The following is a 12,760-nucleotide window of genomic DNA, read 5'->3' on the forward strand; positions in this document are numbered from 1 at the left end:
CAGGCTCCTCCGTCCATGGAATTTTCCAGGCAAGAGTACTGGAGTGGGTTACCATCGCCTTCTCTGGATAAAGACAATACAAGCTGCCAGTTCACCTTCAACCTCTTCACCCATCTGCAATCCAAGCTGACCTTTGCCATCTTACACAACTTCAATAAACATAATGATTATCCACCTTGTTGCAGAATACCAAATAACTTCCCCCTCCCCTAAATCACTTGCAAGTTTCATGCCAGAGGTCCCATGACCCTCGTGTACTCAACGTGTTTCCTAATTCACTGCAGTAGGACCACTGACATGAGGAAATTTACACTGATACGCTACCACAGACCACACGCACATTTAATCAAATGTCCTAATACACAAGGGTAGGACCCAGAGTCACAGGCTGTATTTACTTGCCATGTTTCTTTATTCTTCTTCCATCTGGAAGAGGTCTTCAGTCTTCCCTTTCCTTTATAACCTTGACAATCTGAAGATTACCATCAATTATATTTTGGAGCACAACACAAAAGTCGTGTCCGATTCTTTGAGACCCATGGACTGTAGCCCACCAGGCTCCTCTGTCCATGGGATTTTCCAGGCCAGAATACTGGAGTGGTTGCCATGTCCTTCTCCAGGGAATCTTCCTGACCTAAGGATCGAACCCGTGTCTCCTATGTCTCCTGCACTGGCCAGCGGGTTCTGTATCACTGGGGCCCACCTGGGAGTTTGTCTGATGTTTTCTCAGGAAGAGATTCAGGTTATACATTTTTGGTGGGGAGAGGGGAGATATTACAGAAGCAATGCTATCATCTTCCCCTTCTATCTTAGCACGTGATTGTATTATAGCTACTTGATCACTCGTGTCTCCAAGATTTCTCCAAAGTAAAGTTCCTCTTTAATCCCTCCTTTTGTATTTAACAAGTATTTTGTGGAGAGATAGCCTGAAGCTATGTAAATCCTATTCCTTATCAAGCTTTAACTCCCTGATTTTGTTTTTACTTTAACATTTCTTTCCTGAATTAACCATTACATGATGATTACCAATGATGACTGTTAATTCTACCTTTTATTCTACATTTATTAGTATTATCTATCTTTGATAGAATGTCTTATTTTCCTTATTTATTTTATTCATACTAGTATGGATTCACCGACTTTATATTACTCAATGAATTGTGATTCATTACTGCTATATTTATTTTGATGCTGAAAACGACCCAGGTTGGGCTACTGGGAGCTTCTTCAACCTGACTGCTATGTCCTTCTGAAATGACCCCACCATTCTTTGAGCACTTCTTACTTTCTGGCACAAAAAGGTGTTTTAGGCTCATCTTATATTTCCCCTCCCCCAGGCCCAGAATGGCGTTTAGAAACCAAGACTTGGCTAATAGGTGTGCTCATGGCCACTGGATATCTCTGCTCTGGGGCCTGTAAGTAGACACATCTAGAAAATACATGTAACCTCGGCGCTCTCCTGGAATGTTCAGAGTTTTGCTCCTATGAAGCAGAAAATCCTCAGCATCAGTCAAGCCTCCTGGAACCCTGCAGCCTGAACTGGCCTGTCTTTTCTCTGTAGCCCACAACCCTGAGGACCTGAGCCTGCAAAATGGGGTCCATCCCTCACAGCTCCCCCTCTTCCACAGCCTCACACTCTGGGGTCTGGAGCCGCCTAGTTCCACCTGATGAGTCGGCCTTGGTCTCGCTCCTAGGCATAGGAGCTCCTGCTTCTAACTCCTTGACTTCACAGGCAAACTTTCAGAGTCCCTGGGTCCCAGGCAGCCCAAGAGCCAGGCTTGCACTGAACACAACTCCATTTCAGCTCCCAGAATCCAGCATCTCAGCTACCTGTTTGCTTCAACCCTCGTTGAAAATCAGCACCAAAAAGTATTTAAATTCTTAATTGTAATCCACCTTAAACCTACATTAGGGGCTTCCCTGGTGGCTCAGAAGGTAAAGAATCTGCCTGCAATGCAGGAGACCCAGGCTCGATCCCTGGGTCAGGAGGATTCCCCTGAAGAAGGGAATGGCTACCCAGTCTAGTATTCTTGCCTGGAGAACTTCACGGACAGAGGAGCCTGGCGGGCTACAGTCCCTGTGGTAGCAAAGAGTCAGACACGACTGAGTGCCTAACACTTAACCTACATTAATCTCTAATGGATAAAAAAAAATTCAGTTGTGAAGCAAAGTATCTTTCTGGTTTGTGAGGGTGATATTTTGGATCCAAGGTCAGTGCTCCTCGACAGTTCTGAGCTTCTTTTCTTCTTCTACCTCTGACACCCCATTTTCTAAATCACTGTTATTCCTCCCTCTACTGATCTGCACAGCTTGTATCCCCGGAAGCACGTGTCTGTCCAGGTAACCTTGAGATGACCTGTAAGTCTTCTGGCCCTAATACCTACTGCAGGAGCCTGATTATGGGTGAGGAAGACAGGAGAAGCAGCCATTCATAGGAAAGGCGATCAGCAGTCAGCCTCAGTCCATTTTAGATTCCATCTTCTGCCTTTTAGAAATTCCTACAGGGTTCTCTACATGATGGATGTTTAATAACATTGTCAGGCTAACTAGCAGTGATTTCTAGTGGGTATCCATAAAAAGTCACTACGAAGGCCTATAATTTTGGCCCTTAGAGTTTTCATTTTTCCAAGGTGGGAGAGTCAGGTAATAAATATCTTCAGAACCACAATGTGATACGACAATAGCTATTAGGGCTCAAGGAACCAATATCCATGAAATAATCCCTTACCCATTAATAACAGTTACACAGTGTCATAGCCCAGAACTAGGCTGGGCTGCAAACCTTCCATCTTTACTGAAGAATAAATAAACAAAGAAGCACCAGCTGCGCCTGACTTTTCTTAGTGTGAAGTAGTAAGATCTTTGTTTCCATCACTGCAAACATGAATCCATGAATTCTGAGTCAAGGCCTCCCTTTTCTAGCCTAATGATTCTCAATTTTGGAGGGTTACAGATGGTTTTGAAAAAGTGAGGAAGGGTACATATCCCTCCATGTCTGAGAAGGTAGAGGTGCAGAAAAATACACATAAGCACACAAACAGAACTGTGTCTATAACTTCACGGAGTCTGATCACTGAAGCCCCGATAAAGAATGCCCTAGGCCATTGCTTCTCAGACTTCAATGTGCCAATGAATCACCAAGGCTGTTTTGAGTGGCTATATTCTAGAATAGAAATGAACATACTTTTTTCTGTACAGGGAGAGATGGTAAATTCTTTAGGTCCTGTGGATCTTACTGTGTCTGTTGCAACTATTCAGCTCTGCCGCTGTAGCAGGAAGCAGCCATATACAATAAGCAGCCATACACAACACGGTGCCTGTGTTCTAATAAAACTTTATTTATAGAAACCGGAGTCAGGCTGGATTTGGCCCAAGGGCTACACTGGAAGGTATTATTTTAAAGTCAGAACAAGGACAATAACAGCAAATCATAAAACTCAACTCAGTTATTTTTTTTAAGGATTCGCATTTATTTTTACCACAAATCTTGTCATAGTCACCCTGCTATGTACTTACCCAGCAATTCCCATCACTACATTTCTTCCTATTGAACAATGTGTTATGAACAAGCCATTGTTCCTTCTTCAGCCGACACAATAAGGATCAGAATAATTCCACATTATGAACATTTCCTGAAAGACCTCTTGCGGCCCAGCTCTCTGACTCGCAGCGAAGTTCTGTTAACTGACGGCTGACCGCGCGCACGATGTGGAAGCAGAGCGCAGCCTCTCGTGTTCCCAGCCGCCCGCTGCTTCTCTGCTGTCATTTCGTTAATAAGCCTGGCAGCTGTCAGACTCAGGCCAAGAGTCACAGGGCTGTTTCCCCGGAGACTTGTTTCCATAAAAATTAGGGCCCACAGGCAGCTCCTCTCTGGCAGACCCTTCCTTCGTGGCCAAAGGTTAAACGCGCGACTACGGAGTGCCTTCCCGGGCGACCGCCACCCAGTCACTTGGTTTCCTCATAGGCTCTGGACAGACCCGAACGGGCGTCCGGAACATCCATCAGGCACAGCCACCCGACTCCTCAGAACGGGAGAGGGTTAGGTGGGGTTTCCTCCCAAGTGTCCTGCATCGTAAAGCTCAGACCCGGCTAGGTGCCAGCCGACCAGCTCCGGAGAGGCTGATAGAATGGCTCACGCGGGCTTGTACCAGGGGAATGTGGATAACCACTTCTGAGCGATTGGTAAGACTGTTTTCTTTAGGACTCATGCACACTCCCACAGAAAAACCAGCTCCGGCTAGAAATGACTTAGGTTCCCAGTGTTATTTCTAGCCATTTCTATTGGTTTCTCAAGTCAAGCCTCCCCAAATTAGATATCAACTTCCCTTAGGAATGGCGCTCTGGTATAAAAAGCCCTGACGGTATTCCAGTAAGACTCTACAGAGCACAGATCAGGTTATCATTTTGTATGAGAGCCAAAGTCAAATTCATGAGCAAATGTCTTCCATAAAATCCCAAATAATTCAAAGAGTTATCAGGAACAGAACGCTGGAAATAATAAAAATGACCCCGTAATGCCCCCCTTCACATGGCAAAGGCCGGTGGTCGGCACAGCCTGGCGTGATGAGCCACACCTGCGCTGGTGGGCTCTGTGCGCTCGTTCTGCTATTCAGTGTCAGAAGCCTGTTTGGGTCTGCTGTGTTCACAGCAGAACGTTTTACCTGGAAGGGAAGCTCCCTTTCCTACACTCCCAGCACACACACACATCTCGCATCTACCCAGTGACTCTGGAGGGTGATGAGGAGTTAGAGGAATAAAGCAGCTCCAATACTATATATACATATTTTTAAGGCGTGTTGAAAGCATGGGTCTGTGGGTCGTTTGTGCTTAAAACTTTCACCTCCAAGGAGAGCAGTAAGATGCAGTGGAATTCGTTCTCTCAAAGGAATTCGCAAAATGCATGTTATCCTAGTTTTTAAAGCGCTGACGACCACTTTAGATATTCACAATGGCCTTGCAAAAAGGTATTTTATTCACCTACTCACCCTAGTGATGCACAATTTATGCAGGGCAAGTAACAAAGGGCCTATTTCATTCATTTTCTCTATTCCTCCCAGGGGCCAGAAGTGGATCTGAGGGCAGAACGATGCTGGTGACACTGTAGGATTTTTATGCCAGGAGAGAGGCTGGGTTAAGAAGATTTTCTTGTTCATTTACAGGGGTGACAGCTCTGGCCGTGCTGTGGAGGAAGGGAAATGCTAGGGATGTGAGATAAAACTCGGTGAACAATGAAGTCAGCTCAGGGTGCCAGCTATCTCGCCAAGCCCACACGCCAGCCCCATGCCAGCGGGGCATACAGAGCGTGCCCTTCAAGCCGCCACTCAAACCAGCCACCTGGGAGCGTCTGTGCTAGAAAACATCAACCTTTCATCTAATTAGGCGCTGAAATTTAACGTTTATCGTCAAAAAGTTTTCTTCCCTTACAACAGGTTCCGACAGCTTTTCTATCAGCTCACCTTACGTGGGTAGATACATTTATCTGTACTTGCCGCACTGCCCCGTTTGGGTGACTACCCTCCAAGCACTCACACACCCTACTCTTCGAGACACTGGCTTCCTACTGCAGAGGCAGAGGCAGCTGGGCTGACAGTCTTCCCAATTAAAACCATCTCCTAATAATCTCTGCATATGGTGAACCTGACCATGGTTGTCTAGTCCCGTGAAAAGTGCAAAGTGTTAGTCGCTGAGTCATGTCCAAGTGTTTGCAACCCCACGGAAATGGGTAGCCATTCCCTTCTCCAGGGAATCTTCCCAACCCAGGAATCAAACTGGGGTCTCCTGAATTACAGGCTGATTCTTTACCATCTGAGCCACCAGGGTAGCCCGTTTAGCCTTGAAAGCCTGCTCAAAAAATTTAGCCAATGCGCACTTTATAATTCTCAGTCCAGCAACGTTGGCTCAACGTGGGCTTTTTCCTAAGCCTTTTTTTTAAAATCCCCAAAGACTATCTTGAAAAGTGGCGACACTTTCCACTTCTCACGGAAAACCGAAACAACCAAAAAGGCACAAGGGTCAGTCTTCTCCACCTCTCCCACCGCTGTGCCCACACGATCTCATCGAATCCAGTCTCAGCCCAACCTCAGGCCTCGCTTGGTGCTGCTCCTACTGCAAAGAGCCTTTTCACCATCTCCTTGGCTGGACAACTCTTTGGCCGAGAGGTTGAGGTGGGGTGAAAGGTGGTCCCAGAACACACGCACCTTCTCGGAGCACAGCCTTCCCCTGCCCGCCACGTTCTCCCACGTCTTTCCTTACACGACGTTTGCTGGAATGGAAGTCCCAAGGACTCGTAACATCACCTCATCAGTAGGAAGGCAGACAAAGCGGTACACTGACATCCAGGAGCACTGAACTGTCCAAAGAGAGGACTCAGCTTGGCCCGAGCCGGGGCTCCTGCACCTTGGAAATTCACTGTTCAGAATCGGAAACTCAACTTTGGCGGCTAATCAGTTTCAGGCCTCCTGCAAGTCATTCGCCCTCACTGATTTCAGATGTCTGATAAGCAAAAACACTTACACCTATCTCAGAATGTTGCTCTGAGGATTGAACGGGTTAGGAAGGTACCCGCTGGGCAGCCTGTAACAGCTGCTCGAGAAACACTGGCGCTTCTCCCCGACGCATCGTCTAACTTCACTTTAGGAGTAACGGTGACATTGCCAACAAGAAAACAGAACTTTCAGAAATAAATAGAAAGAAAGAAGTGAGTGGGCGGGCACAAGGAAGACCTAACAGAATAGCACTAAAGAGAAAAAAACACCTCACAGGGCAGCAAAACCTCTAACACACCAGCAAACCGGCTTCGCTAAAAGAATGCTTTCCATTTGCAGAAGGTCTGCTTTTGTGGCTGGCCTGAAACCCTCTGCTTGATGGCATAACATGCAGCGTTGCTCTAAAAAGGTTTGGTGTCGTTATAGTCAAGCTGCTAAAAGTGCCCAAAGTCTCTTGGCTCAGAACAAATTCCTACAAGTGTCCTGAATCTGTTAACGACGCAAAGATGGTTTTCCATCAACGGAAAATACCGGCATTGCATATTCTGCCTTGAGGCTTACTCTCGAAATCACAACAGCCATGGTGTAAACATTTCTTTTTCTAAAACATACCTCAGAGGAAGCCAGCCAGCAAGGGTGATATAATTTGAAATGAAAAACTGCCATTCAAACATGGACAACAGTCACATCTGACTTCACCACTGGGGTTTCTCATAGACTTCTCATGGAATGGAATTCTTGCCCCCGCCCCCAGCCTCCCACAGACCTGCTCTCCCCACAATCCTCCCCATTTCAGTTACTGACTCTGCGTCCCCAGAACAGCTCCATCCTTCCAGCAGCTCAAGCCAAACCCCTCAGCATCCTCTGGGTTACCTCTCTCAGACACACCTCATATTCCATCTACCCCCCTCAGCTTCATCTTTTTAAGAAGGTCCTAAATCTACTCTCTGCTCCACTGACCCCACCTTGGTCCAAGCTCCCACCCCTCTCACCTGGCATATTGGTCCTGTCTCTCTGGCCCTGTCCCCTTCTTCACTCCTGCTGCCTGCTCCCAGTATCGCATCCAGAGGAATGTTAGCTGCTCGGTTGTGTTAGCTGCTTAGTCGTGTTCCACTCTTTGCAGCCCCACCGGCTGTAGCCCGCTAGGCTCCTCTGTCCATAGGATTCTCCAGGCAAGAAGATTGGAGTGGGTTTCCATGCCCTTCTTCAGGGGATCTTCCCCACTCAGGGATCAAACCTGGGTCTCCTGAGTTGCAGGTGGATTCTTTACCATCTGACCCACCAGCAAAGCCCACAGGGCATGACAACAAAAGTCAGAGCAAGGGCTTCCCCGGTGGCTCAGTGTCTGCCTGCCGATGCAGGAGACACAGGTTCAATCCCTAGTCAGGGAAGATCCCACATGCCTTGGAGCAACTAAGCCCAGGCGCCACAACTATTAAGCCTGTGCTCCAGAGTCTGGGAACTGCAATCACCGAGCCCACACACCGCAACCACAAAAGCCTGAACGCTCTGGAGCCCGAGCTCCTCGAGAAGAGCATATAGATCCACCCTCTGCAGCAGAGAAAAGAAGATCCAGCACAGCCAAAAATAAATAAATAAAAATTTAAAAAGTCAGAGGAAGCTGCAATAATCACCTTCCAGAAGCCCCACAACGGCCACTCGTGTGAAAAGTAAAACCCAAGCCCTTGCAGGGCCCGCAGGACGCCTGCCGTCCAACCTCACCGTGCGCCAGGGACCGCCCCCGCCCCGCCCACCCTGCTCCCTCCATCCCGGCCCCTGCCTTCGACCCCACCCACCCTGCTCCTTCCGTCCCGGTGACCCTGCCCTCTGCGTAGACTTCCCTAGATGCACGTGTGTCTTCCCGCCTGGGCTCCGGCAGGTCTGTGCTCAGCCCCCTTCTTAGACAGCCTCTCTGCCGGCCTGTGCACAGATTCCAACGCTCCCAGCATCCCCTCTCCCCCTTTGGCTATTTTTCCCCAGACAGGTACCACTTTCTAACACTTTATGTAAGCGATTTATTCGGTTTTGCATGGAGTCTAAGCCCCCAGAACACGAGTTCCCTGTACATCTTACTTGGTACCCCAGCATCCAGCACACCTAGACACTTGACTGAAAAACTGCTTCGGGGCTTCTGTTACATTAGCCAACTAAAGTCCGAGGAGACGGCAGGAAAAACAGGTTCCCATTGACTTTGTCCCAAGTCTCTCTCTGTCCCATGACACTAGTTAGTTTTGAAATTTTTCAACACTTGGCAAGAAATATCATTGCTTCCACAATTTTTCTGGCCACTAATAACGACACCGTGTTTGAAGGACCTATACCTTCTATGTCACATATGGGCAAAGAAAAAAGTTAATACCACTCCTTGACCATCATCTTCCCACATAGGAAGCTGGAAGTCAGTGACCGAACAGTGAGTCACATCCATGTTCACTGAACACACAGGGACCTACCTGTCTGTGTGTGGCTGAAGCTGGGCACGGCTGCGTTTTCCTAAGGAGGAGAGAGTTAAGGAAGGGGCTGTGTAGGGTGGAGGGTTCTATCAAAACCCCCAGGGATCAGCCTCCGTGGGAGACCCCACCACCTCCGGGGCTGAAGGGCGAAAGAAGCGTGTTGTCAGCAGTCTCAGCAAACGCTTGTCCTGTAGCCCCCAGCAGCAGGCGAGAGAGAGGCAGGGACACCGGGCTCGGGCAGGGTTAGTCCCCATCGAACGAGGTGGAGGAGCACCGGGCTTTTGGATTAAGTTCTATCAATGAATTCACTTTGAGGCCTCAGGTAATCCACAGTTTCTCAGCAGCTCTGTGTCCCTAACTCCGAGATAAATATGATGCTTCCTCATTCAAACCTGCCAGGGACAAACTGAGGTGAGTTAGCTAATATATCCTTCCTGTCTCCTTCAGAGGATCTTCGTTCCCAGCCTCCTAACTGTGGATTTTGTCCCCAGGCAATAATACAGCAGGATGGAAAGCAAGTCTGAGTCAGACTCCTCTGGAAATAAAATGCTAGACCCTTCCCTGACGAGCCATTTGAACTTGAACATCACTTGGGCTTAAACAGTACATCTAGCCCTGCTGTGCCTCAGTGCCCCTTCTCCGTAAAAAGTGAAAACCAAGAAAGCACGACCTCACACGACTGCTGGGTGACCACGTGAGAGCATGCGTGCAGAGCCCACGGGACACTGTCTGGCATGGAGTAACCACTCGAACGCAAACGTAATCATCGCAATCATTACCATCATTATCATTCTCTGTATCATTTTTCATAAGCAGCCTAAGTGGGTCTGGTGAAAGGACAGACTTTCCTTGCGCACGCTCTAGAATTCTTCTGTCTTTAAAATGATTCTCTTCTGGAAAAGTAGAGTTGAAAATAACACACACGGTTGCCATGATCCCACCAAACTTGTAGCTCTAATCGCTAACGAAACCCAAGTTGCTGAAAAGCAGGACCAAGCTCCGTAGGCTTGATTACAGCACAAGAAATGCATACCAAGGAAAATCTTGGGAAAAGAAGACTTCGTTTCAGACCACTTTCTATGAAAAAAAGATAGAACTCATGTCAGTAAGGGAAATCTGTTTGTGAATGGCACCTAAAAAGATAAGTTATAAAATAAACAATTCCATGAATCATAAAATAACCAAGTGCTTCTCTGAGCTCAGGGGTCTGGTGCAAGCTTCCTGAAGCTCCCACGTGGCTTCCGCACCCCACCTCTCACCCGTGAGGTCTCCTGGCTCTCAGGAATCTCCATCTGGGCAAGGACCAGGGACCCCAACAGCTGGCGCGGCACCTCGCAAATGGAGATGCCCAATCACCCGTCTGCTTTGACGCACGATTGACCATACAGCCAATCAGATCAGAGAACCACTTCCACTCCAGGGGACCACTTGGCCCCCAGCAATGGGCCAACAATCTTCCTCTGCCCTGTTCCCCAAGTCTCTCGATGGCCACCCGTGATTACAAGAAACAGCCCTTCCTCAGATCTCAGCTGCCTCCCTCTCTCCCTCCTATAAGGAAGCTGGTTAGTTGCTAACTCGTATACAACTCTTTTTCGACCCCATGGACTGTAGCCCGCCAGGCTCCTCTGTCCATGGGATTTCCCAGGCGAGCATACTGGAGTGCGTTACCAGGGGATCTTCCCAACACAGGAACCGAACCCATATCTCCAGGACTGGCGGGGAGGCTCTTTACCACTGAGCCACCAGGGAAGCCTTGTGAGGACCCTGTGGTCGTGCCCAACAGTTACTCAGATAACGCAGGGTAACCTTTCCATTTCCATACCCTTAATTGCCTCCACAGAGTCCCTCTTACAATGTAAGGCAACACTCGGGGATTTCAGGGATTAGAACAAGGACGTCTCTGGGGCCCACGTTCATTCTGTCAGAGTCAGGCCCGTGGAACCGCCATCACCACGATGCTCGCCCCTCTGCCCACCATCGTCACCTTTCAGTGGAAACTGAGGCTCAAGGCTGCATGCCTTACCCGGGTTCCCCGTCTGGAATGGGGCTGAATTCAAACCTGATCTCGTAATTTCAAGCCCTACTTCTTTCAGCCAGCCCTGCTGCCTCCCCAGATAAGGCAATGTTTGCGATATTATTTTCTTTTCCAGGCTCTCACCGCCCTGTTAACAAGAAGCGTTTCAACTCTGCCCCAGTCATTATCACTGCTCCTCAGCCATAAGTGCCAAGTGGAAATTTCCAGTTCTGTGCACCCTCGCTGGTAAGCCTGCCTCGAGCCTGGCACTTCCCTTTGGTCCAGGACAACCAACAGGGCACGGAGGCAGCGATTCATTGCACAGACTCCACCATAACCACCCTGGGAGAGATCGGCTTCACAAGAGAGTCTGTGCGGGAGGAGGACTTCGCTGGTGGCCCAATGGTTAAGACTTCGCCTTCCAGCGCAGAGGGTGTGGGTTCGATCCCTGGTTGGGGAACGGACTACCAAAACATAAAACGGAAGCAAGAGCATAATAAATTCAGTAAAACTCAAAGGAAGCAAAGAACGTGTATGGGCGAGGGAGCCGGCTCTCAGTTTTAAAGGAGGCGAGCGATCCAAACTTGCTGAAGCTGAAGCCCCAGCACTTTGGCCCCCTGACGCGAAGAGCCGACTCACTGGAAAAGACCCTGATGCCGGGAAAGACTGAGGGCAGAGGGGCGAAAGCGGATGAGGTGGTTGGATAGCGTCAGACTCAATGGACATGAGCTTGAGCAAACTCCAGGAAATACTGAAGGACAGGGAAGCCTGGCATGCTGCAGCCCATGGGGTCGCAAAGAGTCGGACACGACTGAGCGACTGAACAACAGCAAGGAGACCTACACATACCAGGAACAGTCTCAAGTAAAACTCATAGCGAAGGACTTCCATTTCTATCCTCCAGGTTTGAAACAATCTATTTAGAAAATGTGACCCCATGGACTATACAGTCCATGGATTCTCCAGGCCAGAATACTGGAGTGGGTAGCCTTTCCTTTCTCCAGGGGATCTTCCTGACCCGGAAATCAAACCGGGGTCTCCTGCATTGCAGGCGGATTCTTTACCAGCTGAGCTCTCAGGGAAGCCATCAGAGAGGGCTGAGGGGGTGGTATTTAAAGCCTCATGGCTGGTCCCCTGGTGTGCAGTGTGACTGCAGCTGGGTCATCAGGATATTCTAACACCGTGAAGCCTGGGATCTCCCATCCCCTCCTCTCACTCACACATCATGGAGGAGAGAACCTGATGCTGAATCACAGGCACTTTAACAATGGGAGAAAGTAAGAAGCCAAGCAAATCTCACCGCCAAGCTTATACCTCGCCTGTGTCTGTGTTCAATCTAATGTGAAAACGGCGGTGAAGAAAAAAAAAAATCAATGTTGCATTGCATCAGAATGCAACTGGTATAGTATCAGCAACCTACACGATTTTCCTGACTAAGAACTCATTGTCTCTGTCCCCAAAACTATAACACAGCAGCAAAACAGGGCTTGTAAAGGTCATGTGGAAGAATTCAAACCGCAGAGGTAAAGAATCCTCCTGCCAAAGCAGGAGACGCGAGAAGCTCGGGTTCGATCCCTGGGTCAGGAAGATGCCCTAGAGGAGGAAATGGCAACCCTCTCCAGTATTCTTGCCTGGAAAATTCCATGGACAGAGGAAGCTGGCGGGCTACAGTCCATGGGGTCACAAAGAGTTGGACACAACTGAGTGACTGAGCACACACACCCCTCCCAGGGATCCCTACTCCATACTTTATATGACCACACAGTGTTTCCAGGCCGTTAAAGAGCCCTGGGCCCTCGTCCTGACTC

The 12,760-nt window shown here is 48.7% G+C and overlaps 1 protein-coding gene across 7 annotated transcripts in view; it reads right to left on the reverse strand.

The window, feature by feature from the left end:
- Nucleotides 1-12,760, reverse strand: part of RNF152 (ring finger protein 152) — a 79,243-nt gene that overhangs the window by 31,729 nt on the left and 34,754 nt on the right. The window contains exon 1 of one of the 7 annotated variants that reach the window (XM_070779134.1): nucleotides 1-7,230. The exons of the other annotated variants lie outside the window; for them this stretch is intronic. The gene's annotated coding sequence lies outside the window, so the exon portion shown is untranslated. Of the gene's footprint in view, nucleotides 7,231-12,760 lie in introns of those variants that run through there. 7 annotated transcript variants of the gene reach the window in all.

This window comes from Bos indicus, chromosome 24 (assembly GCF_029378745.1).
Source record: "Bos indicus isolate NIAB-ARS_2022 breed Sahiwal x Tharparkar chromosome 24, NIAB-ARS_B.indTharparkar_mat_pri_1.0, whole genome shotgun sequence".
In the NCBI taxonomy this organism is placed as follows: Eukaryota; Metazoa; Chordata; class Mammalia; order Artiodactyla; family Bovidae; genus Bos; species Bos indicus.